At 43.8% G+C, this 16,556-nt stretch overlaps 1 pseudogene; it reads left to right on the top strand.

Annotated features, from left to right (window-relative positions):
* Nucleotides 1-9,455: 9,455 nt before the first annotated feature.
* The window catches only part of LOC119322228, a 19,320-nt pseudogene continuing 12,219 nt past the window's right edge, over nucleotides 9,456-16,556 (top strand).

Raw genomic sequence — 16,556 nt, 5'->3', positions numbered from 1 at the left:
CGTAACTGCGTGGCTATAAAGGTACACTACAGGTATCTCCGAAAGTGTATGTTGGGTTGGCACGAATCGAGACTGGGATTTGTCACTCCGTATGACGGAGAGGTATCTCTAGGCCCACTCGGTGATGCATCATCATAATGAGCTCAATGTGACTAAGTAGTTAGTCACGAGATCATGCATTACGGTACGAGTAAAGTGACTTGCCGGTAACGAGATTGAACGAGGTGTTGGGATACCGACGATCGAATCTCGGGAAAGTAACATACCAATTGACAAAGGGAATTGTATACGGGATTGATTGAATCCCCGACGTCGTGGTTCATCCGATGAGATCATCATGGAACATGTGGGAGCCAACATGGGTATCCAGATCCCGCTGTTGGTTATTGGCCAGAGAGCTGTCTCGGTCATGCCTGCATGATTCCCGAACCCGTAGGGTCTACACACTTAAGGTTCAGTGACGATAGAGTTGTTATGGGAATTAGTGTGCAGTTACCGAATGTTGTTCGGGGTCCCGGATGAGATCCTGGACGTCACGAGGAGTTCCGGAATGGTCCGGAGGTGAAGATTTATATATGGGAAGTCCTATTTTGTCCACCGGAAAATGTTCGAGATTTTTCGGTATTGTACCGGGAAGGTTCTAGAAGGTTCCAGAGTGGGGCCCACCTGCATGGAGGGACCCACATGAACGTGGGTAGTGGGGGAAAGTCCCCACACCCCTGGTCAAGGTGCACCATGATCCCCCGTTAGAAGGAATAAGATCATATCCCGAAGGGATAAGATCAAGATCCCTAAAAAGGGGAGATAACAATAGGAGGGGAAGGGAAATGATGGGATTTCTTTCCTCCCACCTTTGCCAACGCCCCAATGGACTTGGAGGGCAAGAAACCAGCCCCTCCACCCCTATATAGTGGGGAGGCGCATGGGAGCTTTACCGCTTGCCCCTGGTGTAGCCCTCCCCCTCTCCAACTCCACCTCCTCCTCAGTATTGCTTGGCGAAGCCCTGCCGGAGAACTGCAAGCTCCACCACCACGCCGTCATGTTGCCGGAGCTCTCCCTCAACTCCTCCTCTCCCCTTGCTGGATCAAGAAGGAGGAGATGTCCCCGGGTTGTATGTGTATTGAACGCGGAGGCGCTGTCCGTTCGGCGTTAGATCGGATCTTCCACGATTTGAATCGCCGCGAGTACGACTCCCTCATCGGCGTTCTAGTGATGCTTCTGCTTAGCGATCTTCAAAGGTATGAAGATGCTCATCCTCTCCCTCTCTTGTTGCTAGAATCTCCATAGATTGATCTTGGTGATGCGTAGAAAATTTTGAATTATTGCTACGTTCCCCAACAAGAACCACCCTCGAGGTTCACACTTGAGGGGTTGCACGATAGAGTCGTATCGGAAGTGGTTAAGGAGGAAATCACCCTCGATGACCATGACTGAATAGCTACACTACAGGGTTAACATCAGAAGTGTTGATGAGGTCTCACCCTCGGCACTCAATAGTAACCTAGTAGTGTCGAGCAACTAAGGGGAAAGTGATGTGCGGTGCCGGGGCCTGGTCTTCGATCCCGTTGATCGGGTCTTCGATGATGAAGCAGTGGCACAAGGACAAGGTGGGGATCCCTGATGGATCACTAACCAACCTATACTAAGCAATTTAGGATAAGCAGGTAGGTAACATAAGCAGGTTACAAAAGCAGACTATGCATCAGAATAGGAGCAAACAATAACAGTAGAAAAATCTAATGCAAGCATGACAGAATAGAATAGGCGATATCGGGATGATCAAAGGGGGGGCTTGCCTGGAAGCTCCGCTGGAAGGGAAGAAGGGTCGTCGTCGACGTAGTCGATCACAGGGGCAGCATCAGTCTCGGGGTCTACCGAAGAGAAGAGGGGGAAGAAAAAATAAATATAAAGCAAACATAGCATCACAAAGCATAACATGGCAATATGATGTGCCAGGTGTGACCTAACGTATGGCTACACGATATAGGTGAAGGGGGAATTCAACCGGGAAGGTATTCCCGGTTCCAGACCTGTGTCAGATAGATGACCGGAGGGGGAATGTTGCATGTTCAGATAGTTAGAGGCATCTGACAGGTAAACAGACCGCGTAATCAGTTTTGTCTTGTTTTTCTGAGCAACTTTCATGTAGAGAACATTTTCATCCGAGTTACAGTTTATTTTCTATGAATCTCTAAAGGTTTAAACATTTTATGTAATTAAATAAATTATCAGAAAAGAATTACTACGTCAGCATGACGTCACTATGACGTCAGCAGTCAACAGGATGGTTGACCAGGTCAAACTGACCAGTGGGGCCACTTGGACCCACACATCAGCCTCTGTTAGACTAACAGTGGATTAAACTAACTAATCTAGGTTAATTAGCTACTGGACCCCACCTTTCATAGGTAATTGACTAAACTAATTAAGTTTAATTAAAAACACTTTTTAATTAACTAACTTGGCGGTGGGGCCCGCATGTTACTGGCACTGGGTTGCCCAGTCAGTAGTTGACTGGGTCAACCCAATCAACTGGGCCCGGGGGCCCCACTGGCTGTGACCTAGGGGCGGGCCCAGGTGTGCCACGTCGGTGGCGGCACCGGAGATGGCTCCGACGAGCTCAACACGGCAGCCGAGCGCTGGAGCAGCTCGGACTTTGCGCACAGGGCACCATTTGGCATCCAGTTGGGTTCGTCCAAATGGCCTCTCGACGCTGCGTCGTTCTGTGGCGATAGTTTGGCCGGAAACGGCCGGAGACGACGGTGGCGAGTGGCGGAGCGGACGCTAGAGATTGGGTAGCGATGGAAACAGAGCTAGAGGGTGCGAGGAGGCTCGGTCATGAGCTCGTTGAGCTCCTGGGAGCACCAGGAGCAGGACGGAGGCCTCAGGCGAGCGTGACATGAACCATGGCCACATCGGCGAGGTGATCTACGGCGGCGAGCTCGCGGCAACGGTGACGTGTTCGGGCGCAAGCAGAGCGGCGGCTACGGCCAGACAGCGACAGCTAGCAGGGAAAGAGAGGGATGGGGAGGCTCGCCTAGTGGCTACGAAAAGCCGGCGACATGTTAGTAGCAGTAGTGAGCGTCGCCAGTGTCAGAGGGGATCGACGGTGATCGGAGATGCAGACGATGGCGAACGGAGGCAGCGTGGCTCCACATCTCCATCTTGTGGCACCAAGAGAGGTGGCCGACCGCGGCGAGGCCCGTGGACAAGGCCATCGGGCACGGGGCCGCCGGTGGCCGCAGAGATGACAGAAGGCAGTGGCGATGGCGCTAGGTGAGGGGGAGAGAAGGGGATCTAGGAGCGCAGGAGGGATCTGGTGGGGAGAGGGAGAGGCAGAGCGGGCGAGGGGAAGTGGGAGTGGCAGGGGAGGAGGGGACCGAGGCGTCGGGAGGCTTATCCACCTCGACGCCGGCGAGCGGGTGCGATGGGGCGCGCTCGGCGTGCGCGCCGGGTCGGTGGAATAGTGCGAGGAAGAGCGACCGTGGAAGGGGCTAGGTGGGTCGGCTGGCCGAGGTGGGCCGAAGCCCAAGGGAAGGCCAGGGCTCTCCCACCCCTTTTTCTTTCCCTTTCTTTTGGTTTTCTTTTTACAAAAAAAAGCTTTGCAATATTTGAGCTGCCAAAAAGGATTCTGAAAAATGTGGGACTTGGGCACATAATTACATTGCACTAGTTGGCACTGCCAAAAAGGATTGTGAGGCTTTTGAAATAGTTTGCCACTTTTATAAATTAAAAAGGCATTTAATCTATTTGTTTTAGCCATTGTTTATCCAGTTTAGGGCACTTAGACATTTTGCAAAATGTTGCTTCACCACCAATATTTGATATGAATTATTTGGCACAAGATGAACATTTTAGATTTCATGTCTCACAAATAAGAATTTTTGACTTTAGATTGTATTTGAATTTGAATTGTGATTTGGATCAAGTGAAGATTAGCAACAGTAACATGATGACATGGCACCATTAACAGGGGATTACTGTATCATGACACCGGGGGTGTTACACGTGGGCTCGAGACATTTGAAAGAAGTTTTCAGCCATACGGGCCGCAAGATATATATACCCATGTGTTATCGGCGGCATCAAGTGGATCGAATGGTGGCACCGAGATGTGCAACTGCATGCAGTTATAGCAACTCGGTAGGAACAAGTCGGTCTAATCGGTAGCACCGAGATGAAAACCTAGATCAATCTACATGCTTTTGGTGTGATCGAGTTTGAGTGAATTGGTCTGACCAAAAAGCAATACAAGGTTTTGGAAGTCAGCCCTTGACGGATCGGTGGCTCCGAGTGCTCCTCACCCGAAGGGTCCGAAAAAGTCATGTTCAATTTTTGTGTTATAACATGAAAATAATTTGAGACAAGAAGAGCATAGACAGCTAGAGAAAGTTCTTAGGCATTGTTGCACATCCATTTGGCCAACAAAAACCAAAACAACCAAAACAACAAATGGATGTCCTTGAATGGATATGCAAACCAACATGCTCACACAATAAGATATCAAATGAAATATGCGTCAAATATGCACAAACAATTCTAGCATCTATCAAGCAATTGGCGATGACTAGGTAATCTATATGTGAGTATATTGACTTAGGAGTCAAATGAGAGCATTTTATCATAGGTCATACTCATCGTTTAAGCATAAGTGGGGTTACCACTTTTACATAAAGCACTAATGTGTTCACACCATTAGAGTTGCTTTAGCTCAATTTTTTAGAGCAAAACTCCCCCTAGATGTGATATCCCCCCAAAGAGGAATGAACTAACCTTGGGTTTTGTCGATGATGACTTCATGTAGATAGTGAAGATGTGGATGCTCAATGTTGATGTAGTCCATCAAGAGTTGGGAGCAATCCTTGGAGTTTTGCACTTTCAATACCTACATGGGTTAGTGCCACAAGGAACATACAAGGATATCAATAGACATAGAGTGAATTGCACATATGATGTCCATGATAGCATTAGGTTACCTGGTCCCTTGACTTACCAACAAGAGGTTTTGTGACTCCATGAACTAGTGCAAGATATGGAAGTTGATCGCACAAGGCCTTGCCAAAATGAATGTGAGTGAAGTATGTTGGCAGAGTCACCCTCAAGAACACTCTAGTTCTTCTTCTTTGGGACCCACATTAACTTGATGAGAATCCTTGGAGTTGTAGTTGAGCTTGATGAAGTAGAGCTTGACGTAGTCTTGGGAACCCACTTGACCATGGTCTTAGGAGCTTCTTCAAATGAGTCAATCTCTTCTTGAAGCTTGTCCTTGCCTTTTAACTTGTGGTCTTGTGGTGGAAGATCATCTTGAGCTTGTGTTCCCTCAAAATAAGTTGGATCATACTTTGCTTGTTGAGGAACAAACTTCGTCTTGGGATATTGATCTTCTTCCCATTCAACTCCATTGGCATTGAACTTTCATTCAAAATCAACACCTTGATTCTTCCGGTGTCTTCCTTGCTTGCGAACAATTTCCTCAAATTGCTTACTTCCGGCAAGGCTCTTGTAAACACCTTCCTCTATAATTCCCTTCAATAAGCTATTTTCTTGCTCAAGTGTAACTTGGCTAAGAGAATCATTAGTGGAATCAAGAGAACTACTAGAAGCAACAATGTTTGATTTAGCATGATTTTTGTTACTACTAGAAGAAGAATCTTGCTTGCTCTTGTTGATAGATTTTACTTGTGGCATATAAGTGGACAAGAGGAGACGTTTGGTAATGTAAGAAGAACTCTTCTTTAGAAGATCATCATTGATAGCTTTTAGAAACTCATCCTCTTGCTCAAAATTTAGCTTCTCGAAGCGTAGCTTCTCATGAGTTCTTAGGAGCTCTCTATGACCCTCTAGAGTTGTTTCATGAGCTAACTTAAGAGTGTTTAGTTATTTAGTTAGATGCTCAATCTCCTTCTTATCATTGTCATTCATTTCATCTTGATTAGCATGATTACTAGCAAATTCATCATTGTTTTCACTAGTTTTGTCAACAAGTAAATCATCATCACCTAGAAAACCATCTTCATCACTACTGAAATCAAAGTACTCGGGGTGTGATACCTTGGGGCCTTTAGCCATGAAGCATCTTCCAATTCCTTCATTTGGTGAATCAAATATGTTTTGGGAGTTGGATGACACTAGAGCAAGTCCGGCAACACCTTCATCTTGAGTATAATCGGAGTCGGAGTGATACCTTCTCTCAGAGTAGTTGTCGGAGTCGGAACGGGAAACCCATTCACCAACATGATCTTGATGTCTTCGTCTTGTGTAACTCTTTGATGACTTGTCCTTACTTTCTGAATCCTTGCTTCTTCGAGAGGGTCTTCGTTCATAACGATCATCTGTACTCCTTCTCTCTCTTGGAGGTGATTCATCCCTTCTACTTCTCCTTTTCGGTGAGTCTTCTCTTTTCTTGTAGGGAGTCGTACACTCATTGGAATAGTGTCCAAGTCTTCCACAATTGTAGCAATTACGATCACAACTAGAAGATCTTTTGTCATTGTAAGATCTTGACTTGGAGCTTCTCTCTTTGCTTCTACTCTTGTAGAATTTGTTGAAGTTCTTCACCATTAAGCTCAATTCTTCATTGGATACTAGCTTGTCACTTGATGTTGTAGGAGCATCACTTGAAGCTTGGTATGCACCACTTGACTTGTTGTGGAGATCTTCCTTATCCTTGAGTGACATCTCATGAGCAACAATTCTACCAATGACTTCCGCTGGCTTGAGATCTTTGTAGTTGGGCATCATTTGGATCAATGTGCACACGGTATCATATTTTCCATCCGAGGCTCTAAGGATCTTCTTGATGATGAATTTGTCGGTCATCTCTTCACTTCCTAAGCCGGCAATCTCATTTGTGGTGAGAGCAAGCCTAGGGTACATTTCGGTGACTCCTTTACCATCCTTCATCTTGAACTTGTCAAGTTCACTCTGAAGCATATCCAACTTGGATTCCTTGATGGACTCGGTACCTTCGTGCATATCAACCAAAATATCCCAAATTTCCAATGCATTCTCAAGACGGCTGATTTTGTTGAATTCTTCGGGGCATAATCCATTGAAGAGAATATCACAAGCTTGAGCATTGTATTGCAACATCTTCAATTCATCCACGGATGCTTATTGATCCGGTTCTCTACCATCTTCAAAGTATTCACCTTGCAAGCCATTACGAACAACAACCCAAATGACGGGGTTATGACCAAGAATATACATTTTCATCTTATGCTTCCAACTAGCAAAATTTGTACCATCAAAGTAAGGACCTCTACGGTGATAGTTACCCTCGCTAGAAGCCATACTCTTCTAGGTTGTGAAACCAATGCTATGATCACCAAAGCTATGGAAATCAAGGCTAATGGAGACCAAAGCTCTGATACCACTTGTAGGATCAAAAGTATGTCTAGAGGGGGGGTGATTAGACTACTTGACCGAATAAAAATCTATCATTTTCCCTATGTGGGCAGATTTTAGCAATTATGACAAGTCAAGCAATCAACCTACACATGCAATTTCTAAGAGTGTAGCAGCGGAAAGTAAAACATTGCGTATGAAGGTAAAGGGAAGGGTTTGGAGAAGGCAAACACAATGGAGACACAAAGATTTTTGGCGTGGTTCCGTAGGTGGTGCTATCGTACATCCACGTTGATGGCGACTTCAACCCACGAAGGGTAACGGATGCGCGAGTCCATGGAGGGCTCCACCCACGAAGGGTCCGTGAAGAAGCAACCTTGTCTATCCCACCATGGCCAATCACCCACGAAGGACTTGCCTCACTCAGGTAGATTTCATGAAGTAGGTGATCACCTTGGATCACTAAAATAGAAATGAAGAGTCTTGAGCTTTTGCCAATCTTTATCCTTATCATTTTGAGGGGTCCACATCTCTTGTCCATGCCATGTCAATCATTGAGCATCCTGAAATATTTATCTTGAATGGATATTAGTTCAATGAGCTATATGTTGTTATGAATTATCAAAACCACCCCGGGATTAGTTGCACTTACACTTACGCATCCCGCAAGGGAAAATCACCAACATGAGGCACTGTAGCATCAATATAGTACACACGACCAACAACATAAGAATCTTACCTGCATATGTGTGAGTTGATTAGTAGATAACACAATATCACACTGGTAGGAAGGGCCCATTAAAACACCGTATTATAAAAATAAAAAGAAAACACACCTCATCATCTCCCACACGCCAAACCAAATAACATTTTTGTTATGAAATTCAACGACACCAACAGCAGAAGAAGCGCACCCAACCATACGTAGGAAAAAATCATGACTAATTCCAGTAAATAATTCATGACTAGAATAAAAAATAGCATGCAAAAAATCTAGTATACTAGATGAACATGAAACATACACATCAACAATTTCACTTCCAAATTGTGATATGGAGGACTTTCTCGCATGGGGTATGACAAAAAGAATCCAAGTTTTCCGTGAAATCAACATATTATGTTAAGTGGGGTCACATATTCGGGGGCAACCCGTGTCGACCAAATGGACAAGGAACAATGCAGGCCAGAAGGATGTGCCAAAGAATTTAGAGTTTGGACTGCCCAACGAAGGTAAAAGTATTTGTCTGGAAAACCCTTCATGGAACTTTACCTTGTGGCATTAATCTTTCAAACAAACATGTTAAGGTATCACCACAATGCCCTGCTTGCATAACATGGGCTGATACTACTTTACACACATTGTTTCAGTGTCCAGCAGTTATGCAAGTTTGGAAGGAAGTTGGACTGGATAACATTATTAGTAATGCATGTCTAATTGACAGAACATGAGAATGTGTTTGGGATATCTCCTGGAGTTGCCAGAATAGAACATGAGATATTTGTGCTAGGGAAAAGGAAAGTGAATGAAATAATAGCCATCACTTGCGTATCTATGATGAGAAAGAAGGAAGCTCCGCCATGGTGACAAAATTCAAAATGCCCAACAAATTGCAGCTTCGGTCCGAGTCTTCACATCAAACTACACTTCTACAACGCAGCCAAAAGCTAAGACGAAACCGGGAGGATGGATGCTACCTCCTAATGAACATGTGAAGCTTAATGTGGACGCCTCGTTTGATCATGACCTTCTTAAGGGACAACTGATGCAATTATTCGAGATGATATGTTTGCGGAAAAAGCTTTTGACCTGTTCATTTTCGATTATGACAGTACGATAAAGATCAGAAATAATAAAAGTAGTAAAGACATGCGATTATCGACTCAAATAATCAACTTGATTATTTGGGTGGATAATCGATTATTTGTCAAAAATTTCAAAGGTCAAGTAACGTCTCAACAATTCTCCCGCCCATGACCTCCATCACCATAAACCCGTAAACCCGTTGGCATGGCGTAAACCAAGGCCGTTGGCGCATTTTCGGTTACCATGTGGAAGAGCGAAGATTAAAATCCTAGCATTATCTCGTCTTCCCCCGCCTCTTCCGGCCGAATCACCCGTTCACCACACCCTCCCGCCATGCACTGCCTCGCCCCCCACTTCCTGCTCCTCCTCCCGCTCCCCGTTGCGCCCCGCCACGCGCCACCCCAGACCCCACCGCCCACTCTCCTCCTGCCCTGCCGCCCAGCCCAAGCCCACGCCGCTCCGCTCCACCGCCCCTCCGCGCGCTCCCCCTCCCGCGCCGCCGCGCCGGTGTCCGACGAGGACGACGACGAGGAGGCCGACGAGGAGGAGGAGGAGGAGGACGAGCTAGACATCCGCGATGCGGACTACGACGAGGACGATGACGGGGATGGCGACGAGGAGCTGGAGGAGGAGAGCGGTGGCGAGGACGAGGAGGAGGGGGACGCGGCGGCCGAGGATTCGCGGCAGGAGACCGCGGAGCGGAGGCAGCGGTCGGAGCAGTACAAGTCGAAGCAGGTGGCGAAGCTCGTCGCCGAGGTGCGGGAGTTCGGCGACGATATCATTGACTACAATGAGCTCGCTGGGATCTACGACTTCCCCATCGATAAGTTTCAGGTACCTGACTCGCGTGGACGGGCTAATTACGGTTCCATGCAGTGAAGCTGTATGTGTTTTGGTGAGAGTTTGTCGATTTTGGAGTACCGAAATGGTTGGCATTTGGAGCTCTAGCAGTGCCAGCATTTTAAGTTTCATGTAGTTTGTCGAATCCATCATCTACTTACTAATAAAAGGGCGACAGTTGATTTAAATCCTCTTAAAAAGATATCAGTATGCGAAAATTTTATTTAAAGCATCTAACCCTTAATTTTTGTGGACCCCAATTTGAAGGGCTAGATACATAATAATCTGGGAAACATCTAGCATTGAATTAGTTGAACCTAAATTTTAAAAACTTAGACTCGATGGCTGGCCTAGAAACGCAGTGATCAGAAAAGGGAAATAAAAAAGAGGTGGTAGCACTGCTTATAACTCAATCCGCTCGTTCACATAACGGGACAGATATCTCAAAATAAAGAAATCATGCTAATTAAACATATGATCAGATACCACAGCTGTATTTTGTTTGCAAATATAATTTTCAGAAATCAACCCGCAAAGAAAGTTTTGTACCAATACTGCAACATAGTAAACCATGCAATTGTGCGGGCCAATCTGCTAGTTAGATACATGCAATTACACGGGGGACATCTCTTGTGTTATCTACTGCAATACACTTCCTAACTTTTGGCATCATGGAGCTCACAAATAATATCATGTTCTCATTATGTAAAGAAACTTAGTTGCCTGACCAGTATGTGACTGTGATAAGCGCCGAGTTCTTGCTTTTGTACTGTGTTTTTTCGTGGTGGATATCTTCCAGTAATTTGTGCTATAGGATGATGTTGGATATATTCTCTTCTTAGGGAGCTTACTAAGATGGGATCATCTTGGATGGTTCATATAGTCACACTGGAATTATATCATCAATTTACCTTAAGATGGGGCCATCTTGTCTGGTTCATATTAAGCACTGCAATTTATATCATCTATTTTATTTATTTCAGATGGCATTGTTAGTTGATGAGCTGCTTTCAAGTTGTTTTGCGTAATGAGCAGCACTAAGGCTGTCATGTCTTGATAAAAAGCTAGCTTACTTGTGTTGAAATTGTAATGTTGAGTCTATTTCAAGCTAACTGGCTGAAATAGTTAGGGGGTAAAATTATTGCTTTGGTTTTCTGCAAACAAATCCACCTCTTCCCCTTTGGCAATAGCAAAAAGTTTTAAAGCTTGATGCTAATATTATTTTACACACAGAGATGAGACAGTGAACACTCCTTCCTGATTATTCTTTGGAGTGACATAACATGTTTTTTTTACGCTGTTTCTTATCTTCTTGTAGCGCCTGGCTATACAAGCATTTCTAAGAGGCTCGTCCGTAGTAGTTTCTGCACCTACAAGTAGCGGGAAGACACTAATCGCAGAAGCTGCAGCTGTGGCAACAGTTGCCAGAGGAAGGCGTCTCTTCTACACGACACCGTTGAAGGCCTTGTCAAATCAGAAGTTCCGCGAGTTCCGGTAAAATGCCACTTTCATGATCCATGCCATTTGTTTTACAGATTTATGACTAAAACCTGCAAGAACTACCTTTTGTCTTGTGTTAGTTGGGACATGCCTAGAGTTATCTTAGTGACATCCTCATGCTCCCTGGTCTTAACTTACAGGGAGTCTTGCAAATTATTAGTTTAGGTGTAAGTTGAAACTTGTGGCAGTTCTCAACCACATGATTGACTGGAGAACATTTATAACTGTTGGAAAATTCCATCAGCTCGGCTGTTGGAGTATTTATTAGAGTAGTGCAAGGCTGATACTGTTATATAATTTTCCTAGATGGTCAGACTCTGAATGCATTTATTTTGACACATTGCCATTGTACAATAATTTCAGGAATACATTTGGTGATCATAATGTTGGTCTTCTTACAGGAGATTCTGCTATCAATAAAGATGCTCAGATCCTAATAATGACGACAGAGATTCTGCGTAATATGCTGTATCAAAGGTATTTATGCATGAACAAGTATTCCTCTAGCGTACTGTCACTAGTTTAACAATTTTCCACTTCCACCACTGGAAGCAAATATTGCAGATGCATGAACAAGTATATATATGTTCAGTGTTTCACATTTGAGAATAGCATGATTTATTTTCTAGCTACTCATGTTTTTGGGGTTGGGGTGCGGGGAGATTAGGCTTTAGCGGTAGTTAATTATTGGTTGTAAATGATGTTGCTTGTCCTGTTTCTGAAAGAATCCCGCCACCTTTTATTTGGACTGCAGTGTTGGTATGTCAGCATCCGATGGTAGATTATTTGAAGTTGATGTCATTGTTTTGGATGAAGTCCATTACTTAAGTGATATCTCACGTGGAACTGTTTGGGAAGAAACAGTATGCTACTTTATTACTCTCTTGTTCGTCTTCATGAGTTTATATTGGTCATTTGACTTACTATTTCCGCCACATCCTTAGGTGATATATTGTCCAAAGGAAGTCCAGCTTATATGCTTGTCTGCCACTGTTGCAAATCCTGATGAATTAGCTGGCTGGATTGGTCAGGTAACTGTAGCTTTCATTCTCATATTGTGCTGTATTGATTTTTTATTACATTGATGATACATGATTAGTGGATTAGTTGTATTGTCCTCGCTCCCCATTTTGTAGTAGCATCATAGGTGTAATAGTTTTTCCACTTCCTATTGTAATGATTGTATATGAAGCACCAGAAATACTTGCACAGTTCGTTGAAAGAAAATACATTCACAAGCACATGCGGGTATGATTTTTGATTTACTGTGATCATTAGCATTCTCATGCTTGTGCAAATGCTGCCCACACATTGTAGTTTTCCTTTATTTCTGGTCTGGCACCGCATGATTTTGTACTTGCGAAATCAGTTCTTATGTCTGTCTTTTTGTAGATCCACGGGAAAACGGAGCTGGTGACATCGAGCAAACGCCCCGTCCCACTAACTTGGCACTTCTCGAAGAAATTTGCACTTCTACCACTTCTTGATGGAAAGGGAAAGAAAATGAATAGGTTGTCACCTTGTTCTTGTTGGCACCATAAACTAGCTTACTTTCCAAATCAACATGCATATAAAGAAGCACTCTTAGTAACAATATGCAACCAGCTCCTTTGTTTGTTTTAACCACGTTCACCCCCTTTGATAAATTGGACCATCCCATCAGAATGTGGGCAACTTCCATTGAATTGATCTAAATAGTTGCATCATATCTGCCAAAAAGTTAACCATATATTCTTCACTGAAAATTTAACTCCTCGAGTACCTTCCTCTAGGTGCGTGCGCGTGCGTGCACGCCTTATTACCAATTTTCCAGTAGTCAAGTCGGCAGTTTACTAAATGGTTACCAAGATTAGTCAGGTACAAGACGTATAAAGGGCACTTTAATGTCTATCAGTAATCATTTAGTCATGGAGCCCAAAAAATATTAACCCCATGATCATCTGGGGATAACATAGCTGCACTTTAAGGCAGCTTAAATGGAAACAGGTGTGCGCTAAGTATAGTATGTTCAGCTGCTAAATAAGAGGGTTTATCTGAACCTAGTAGGGCCTACTTAGGTCTGCCTTGCTTACACCATTAGCTATGTCCATGCGGGTTAATATTCTTTGGATTATCAGAAGTGTTCCTGGAAATGTACTTAGCTGTTTATCTACTTTCTATCCTATACTTTATACCCTTTTGTGTGAAGGGTCAAAGGCCTGCAAATAAAGAAAACAAGTATTTGCTTACTTACCAGTTACCACTGTCTTGGATGCTGATTCTGACAAGGTTTGCTTTGATAGTCATGACCAATCTTTTTTCATATTTTGTTATTAATGGTAGTATGAAAACGGAACGTCGTTCGGTGGGCTAGAGGCGGGCGAGCTCCCAGCCTACCCTCGTTCGAGGCCTAACCTGTTATTAAACATGCTGCCGGTGCTAGAGCCTGTTGGTCGAGTTCTGTTTTATTGGAAGTATCAAGGGCATACATTATTTCTTCTGGTTGTTTATGTTGTATACTTATTCGTTCCTTATGAAAATTGATAATTGTTTGACATCCATACCATTAACTGGTTATGCTACCTTTGTGGTTTATATGACACTGGATGACATTTTAAGAAACATTGTAGGGTATCTCTTGTGCATTCCAATTCCAGTATTGCCTCATGCACATTATTTATGTTTGTATCAAAGCTAAGTCATGTATTTATTATTTTTGTTCTATCCATACAGGAAGCTGAGAATGTCTCACGTCCAGAACATATCTTCTCCAAAAAGTGAATTCTATTACGTGAAAGGAAAGAGGAAGGTTAGACCAAATAGAAATGAGCAAGGTAATAGAAGCCCATTGGACATATCAAAACAGGTTCAATTGTCCAAGCACGAGGTCACCAATATGCGCCGTTCCCAGGCACGGACTAGACTCACTTTTATGACATGTATATTCACATAATGACTTTAAACTGCTCATGTTTTTTTTTGTGAGACCATGTCAGATTAAAGTGTGCTAACTAATGGGTGTCATTTCTTGATTACATCACTATGCAGGTTCCACTAATACGTGAGACTCTGTCACAGCTTTGGGAAAACAACATGCTTCCAGCTATTTGGTTTATCTTTAGTAGAAGAGGATGTGATGCAGCCGTTGAATATATTGAGGATTGTAGACTTCTGCATGATTGTGAGGCTAGTGAAGTTGAACTGGAACTTAGGAGGTTCAGGATGCAATATCCTGATGCTGTCCGGGAAAATGCTGTGAAAGGACTCTTGCGAGGAGTTGCTGCCCATCATGCTGGTTGCTTGCCACTGTGGAAGTCCTTTATTGAAGAACTGTTTCAGCGTGGCCTTGTTAAAGTAGTCTTTGCAACAGAAACCCTTGCTGCTGGGATCAACATGCCTGCTAGGACAGCTGTGATTTCTTCTCTCAGCAAAAGAATTGATGCCGGGCGCCAGCTCTTAACCCCAAATAACCTATTCCAGATGGCAGGTCGTGCTGGAAGGAGAGGGATCGACACAGTTGGGCATTCTGTTCTTGTTCAGACTACTAATGAAGGGCCTGAAGAATGTTGTGATGTTATCTTCGCTGGACTTGAGCCACTTGTTTCACAATTTACCGCATCATACGGGATGGTTTTGAATCTCCTTGCTGTATGTATCTTGCTGTAATATATCTGCATGTTTTTTTTTTTGTATTCCTTGTCTGATGGGTTGGAATGTGTCGTCCAGGGTTCGAAAGTTACTCATAAGCAGAAAGAATCAGGTGATGTTAAGGGTAAACGTTCTGGAAGAACATTGGAAGAAGCTCGGAAGTTAGTGGAGCAAAGCTTTGGGAATTATGTTGGGAGCAATGTAATGGTTGCTGCTAAAGAAGAGCTTGAGAGAATTCAGAAAGAAATACAACACCTCTCTTCAGAAATTACAGATGAATTCATTGACAGGAAATGCAGGAAGGAATTATCCGAGGAAGACTATGCTGAGATTTCTCTTCTACAAAACAAATTAAAGGTAATGTTCATTGCTTGATCTGGTTTATGTATAGTAATTCAGTAACATGGAAATCCATCTAACGTATCTGATATTCTTACAGTTCCACTTATAAATGCTCAATTATTTGTGTCAATGTATTAATGACAGATAAACATGATCTCCCTTGATTTTTTGGGCTGACACACTACCATGGTTCTGTAAGAATTGGATATAGTGCATGTGGCTCTTCTTTGTATTATTACTTCATTGCATGTTTACAAAAATAATTATATGCCTTTGCAGTTTACGGCATATTAGGAAACACTATAAAATCAAGACGGTCTTAATTATACATGTGCCCCCTTTTGTTTTGAGCAGTCCTCTTGTTTTAGTCTGTGTATCGACTTCTATTTCTTTCAGGGCTTAGTTTAGGGTTAGGTTGGTGGTCTTTTGTCGGGCAATTCATCTCACTGGCAACTGAGGAGTATTTTTTGTTTTGTTTACAACAAACCAAAACGACACACTGAAACCCTTTCTATCTTAATGCAAACATGTGAAGCCATGCTTCGTGCTCTAGAAAACCCCCACAATGGGGGCACTTGAATTTACCTAGCATGCTAATATTGACATATGGCTTTGCCTATAAATGTTAAAATTTAAAACCTAAAATGATCCATCAACTTCAAAACCCAGTCGCTTTTAACTCATGGATGTAGGGGAACATTGCATAAAATAATTTTTTTCCTACGTTCACCAAGATCAATCTATGAGTTCATCTAGCAACGAGAGAGAGGAGTGCATCTACATACCCTTGTAGATCGCGAGCGGAAGCGTTCAAGAGACCGGGGTTGAGGGAGTCGTACTCATCGTGATCCAAATCACCGGAGATCCTAGCGCCGAACGGACGGCACCTCCGCGTTCAACACACGTACGGTCAGCGTGACGTCTCCTCCTTCTTGATCTAGCAAGGGGGAAGGAGAGGTTGATGAAGATCCAGCAGCACGACGGCGTGGTGGTGGATGCAGCAGGGTTCCGGCAGGGCTTCGCCAAGCGACTACGGGAGGAAGAGGTGTAGCAAGGGGGGGAGGGAGGCACCAGGTGTCAGGGTGCGGCTGCCCTC

This window comes from Triticum dicoccoides, chromosome 6B, assembly GCF_002162155.2.
Source record: "Triticum dicoccoides isolate Atlit2015 ecotype Zavitan chromosome 6B, WEW_v2.0, whole genome shotgun sequence".
NCBI classification, from domain to species: Eukaryota; Viridiplantae; Streptophyta; class Magnoliopsida; order Poales; family Poaceae; genus Triticum; species Triticum dicoccoides.
The sequence above is the reverse complement of the archived record's forward strand: the minus strand, read 5'-3'. Positions and strand labels throughout refer to the sequence as shown.